The sequence below is a fragment of the Corylus avellana genome, chromosome ca9 (genome assembly GCF_901000735.1).
Source record: "Corylus avellana chromosome ca9, CavTom2PMs-1.0".
Classification (NCBI taxonomy): domain Eukaryota; kingdom Viridiplantae; phylum Streptophyta; class Magnoliopsida; order Fagales; family Betulaceae; genus Corylus; species Corylus avellana.
The window spans coordinates 16,419,672-16,424,595 of NC_081549.1; positions in this window are offsets into that span (position 1 = coordinate 16,419,672).

Sequence of the window (4,924 nt, forward strand, 5' to 3'; positions counted from 1 at the left end):
AACAGCTTGTTTTATTTAAATTGCTGTTAGGAGTATTCCAACTTTTATTATAAGTTTTTTTTTTTTTAAAAAAAAAAAAAAAATTATATGACAATTTACTAATTATCAACCATAAACTCTTAATTATTTTATTAATTATAAACTATTATATCAATTTGTATGAAAAACATATTAAAAATTGTAGCACTCGAAACATTTTTTATTTATTTATTTATTTTGAATACTATGGAAAAAATAGAAGATTTGAGCGAAGAAAAGAAGATTTAAAAGTGCCCATGGAAAGTGATCAACAAATTAAGACAAAATTTGAACCAAATTGAGTACGCACATAAAAGAACAATATCACTGAAATGGCTGGCTACTCGATCTCTCTTACAGGCAAGTTACATATTATTCTTTTAACCTTCTTTCTTTTTTTGCAAATTCAAGCTTATTAATAAGGTGATGGTGAAAATTATTAACAAAAGAAAATAAGATGAATAAAGATATTCATTCAAGTAAGATGTGGTTAACCCACACTGATCTAATATGTACTAATTAAAAATTTATTAACGTGCATGGTTCAAACCTAAAGGATATATAACATTTTCCTCGTTCATTTGGAATCTCATTAAAATAATTAAATCAACATTATTCATAATGAGAAAAGTACACAATTTTGAAGCATATATATATATATATATATAATATCAAATTCTCCTCATGCCTGTATTATATATAACTGTTTGTTGCACGCTAAAATAGCTTTGTAAAATGGTCTGATCGATTGACAAGAAAAGAAGAAGAGGAAGAAAGAAGAAGAAAATCTAGTACAACGACAAATTTATTTGATGTTTCTTTGTTTTATCTACAAATAAATAGTGTTTTTGTGTGAAAAAAAAAAAAGAAAAAAAAAAGAAGCTTTTTTTTTTTAAAAAATTCTATATTACTGTATGGAGAATAATAAATCAAAGAAATCGGAATCGGCAGGCTAAGACCAGTAACAGAGTTAATTAATAAAGATCTGAAAAGATTTTGAGTCTCATTTTCATTTAAAATCCTTTTAAATAAAAAAAATAGAAATTAGATGAAATATATATAATATAAATAAGCCTGATATAAAAATAAAAAAAATAAAAAGAAAAAAAAACCCACCTTGAGAATTTGATAAGAATTAAAGCAGAAATCATCTGATCCGTACTTGAGTTCACAGTTGCATCCTTGAATTCATCTGATCATTACTTCAAAAGAAAAGGGTCGACAAATGGGAGCAGAATATATAAAGAAACAATAAAATCCACAGTAAGCCTTAAAAAATAACATATCATTGAAGTGAAGTTATAGAAATTAACCAAGCAGCAGCCTTGTTTGTTTTCTAAGAAAATACAAGACAAAAGGAAACAAAACTAGACCTCAACAGATCTAGAAGCCATGATTTGATATAATAATTAAGCCAATTCCTTAACATTATATAATTTTGATTAATTAATTAATGTCAAAAAAGAAGAAGCTACAGTTTCTAACATACCCAATTAAGCACTCATAATTACATATTTATATGGCTAGACTAATTTCTCTAAACCCAATTAATTAACCAACACGCCCCGACTGCCGGCCGCCTCAAGGTTCGCCGCGGTCGCGCCAACAGACGAGCATTGCTATGCAACGGCGGAGTATGTAGAACTTGGCTCGCTGCTTCTTCACAAGATGGCTGCACTTCTGGCCAAACGATCTGCAGGGCTCGCAGGCGTGGTCTTCGTTGTTTAGGTGGCTCGTGCTGCTCTCTTTGGCTGCCATCAAAGTTGTACTAATAGGTGTTAATTTCCTACTACTTGGAGTGGATATAAAAGGCAGAGCTAGCTGGGGAGTTTTGCTTTATATATATATATATATATATGCATGATAAATTGGTCAGAGAGGTCGGCTAGGTATGGAGTAGAAGCGTTGCGCCCACCAGTGTCAGGGAGGATGGTGCTGCATATATATATATATATATATATAGAGAGAGAGAGAGAGAGAGAGAGAGAGAGAGAGAATATAGTGAGAGAGAGAGAATATAGTGCTGGCTGCATATATGCCATCTCTCAGGTGAATGCTATACATGAATTTTTACCATAAGAGTATATATAGGAGGGGAGTAAAAAGAAAAGATGAAAATGGAGGTCTACCGCTTTGGGAAAGCATCGAGGCTGGGTGGGTGTTTGATGATGTTAATGTTGTAGCCCTGGTCATAATCTCACATCTGTACCATTCCCAACATGCAAGTCAGAGATTCTGTGCGTGGGGCCTGCCACGTGCTAAAGCCAATTTCAGTTAGGTCTTGTGTTTCAACGTTCTCCAACGTTCCTTTTTTTAAAAAAAGAAGAATTTTAAATTAGTGTTTGTGCTCAAATTAAATACATTAGACCTTCGATAATAATTTGTTAATTTTTTGTTAAGTTTACTGGTTATGTCAAAAATTATCAGGTTTTATGTCACGTGTCAAGTTTTAGTCGTGTTGATATATGTGTATGAGATTATATAAAGATTAATTATAAGCCGATTTATTTAATTAAATTGATCAGTCTTCTCAACATAGTCTACTAATTCTTTATTGGTTTTACAAACCGTGTAAAAAATTATCAACCCTTATGTCGCGTATCAGGTTTGGGTCTTGTCGAACCATGGGTATAAAACTATATATGTCAACTTTGTTGGAGTTATTCCACATTGGTTGTAGAAGGAATCAATGGTCAGTTTATAAGTATGAGGAAAAGTCTCACCTCTTGAGTTAGCTTTTGGAGTTAAGAAAGGCCCAAGACCACCCAACACTCGTATTAGAGCTCAGGTTCAACCAACAAGTCTCGACCCAACTCTCCATGGGAGAAACGAATGGCTTTGAGGGATTTCTTTTAACCTAGTCTATAAAAGTGACATGTGACATTGAATATGTAAAAAACACATATTTTTTTAGAGGTTTGATACAGACACAACATAAACCCAACTTATGGCCAACTTCTCTCGTGTAAAAAAAAATTGAATTTTAAACCAAATAAATTATTTTTTTTCCCAAATTTTTAGAATCCCAAAATCCTCTCTCAATTTTTTTATTTTATTTTTTAAATAACACGTAAAAGAGAAGTTGGCCATAAGTTGGATTTGTGTTATGACCTTAACATTTTCCTTTTTTTAGAGGAATGATAGGGACCCAACTATTTTGCCAAACTTTGGGCCAACTTTTGCCTTATTTTTTAATTTTAAAAAAATAACAAAATAAAAAATGTGTGAAGCAATAATTTTTTTTTTTGTCCTTCTTTTATTTGGTATTTAAAAAAAATAAAATAAAAAATGTCTTTTTCTTCATAATAATGTCATTTTTAGCAGAGGTCACTAGTTCGAGTCCTCATCCCCACCTCTTGTGTGGACATGTCAACAAAAAATGTCATTTTTTAAAATAATGACCAAAAAAAATATTATTGCTTCACACATTTTTTTCATTTTTTATTTTGTTATTTTTTTAAAATTAAAAAATAAGGCAAAAGTTGGCCTTTAACATTTACCCTTTTTTTAATAGTAGGGACAAAGTTGAAATAAATTTTATTAAAAGCTCATGTGCATCTCTCATGTTATTAAAAAAAAGGACACATATCACTTTTATAGATTAGGTTGAAGAAAATTCCTCCAACCCAGTTTGGAGGAAAACTCTGTCAGTTTTATTGTGAACAAAAATTTCCTCCAAACCTATCATTCAACCCATTTAAAATAGTGTCAAGTGTCTATAAATATATAAATGAGACATTAAATTTAATCTAAATTAGTAAACTACTATTAATGATATTAAGAATTTAATGTGCATTTTAAATGTTTATAAACACTTAGTACTATTTTAAATGGGTTGAATGATATTTCTTCCAAACTGATTTAAATAAAATTTATGTCATTTTAATATTACAACACATTTATTGAAAAGCTTATTTTTTATTGAAAATAATCATAAAAATATTTTTAATTGTTTGGCTTTAAAAATAAAAAATAAATAAAAACGTACATCACCCACAAATTGACCATGCGCAATTGGGCATGCAAGTACTCAGTCACTGTTGACGGAACCCACAAGATAAAACTTGTCACCATTTGGCATCACTATTCACCACCATACGCACCGGCCAAGTACTTAAGCCAACTTTATTATACAATCCCGATTCCTGACCACACAAAATGTCTACCAACATAATTCTCATACCACAAATCCATAACCTATCAATACTTAAAATATACATGTACCGCAATTGCCGCCCATCTTAGAGGCATGTCCCCTCTAGAGGGCGAAATTAGGATTTTTTTTTTTTTTTAATGTAGGGTTTGAACATATATATATATATATATATATATTCTGTTTATGTGGGTGCGTGTGCTTTTATGTAAAATAAAAGAAAATGAGTCTTAATTTGAATTTATAATTGTATATAAAAATTAGGGAAAAATATTAAAAAAAAAACCCAAACTATCAGCCGTTTGCAATATAGTCCCCCAATGTTCAAAAATTACTAAAGTAGCTCCACAAACTACCAAAATATATCAAAAATGCCACTTACTTTTTTATATTCCTATAACACTCATATTCTTAACAAATAAAATAATAAAATAATTGTAAAAAAACCAATTTTTTTTTTTTTAAACAAACAATTTAAAAAAAAAAAAACAATGGATGAATAAATACAAAAAAAAAAAAAAAGCATTTTGGAATAAATAAATAATTAGTCACTGTAGTTGGCCTAAATTACAATTTGCTTCGTGTCGTATAAAAGTAAAATCAATTTGGTAGTTTGATGGGCTACTTAAATACTCTTTTTTTTTTTTTTGAATATCTCAAGGACCGTACCTTTGATTTTACTTTAATACAACATGAAGCAATTTGTAATTTAGACCAACTATAGTGACTAATTATTTATTATTTATTCCAAAA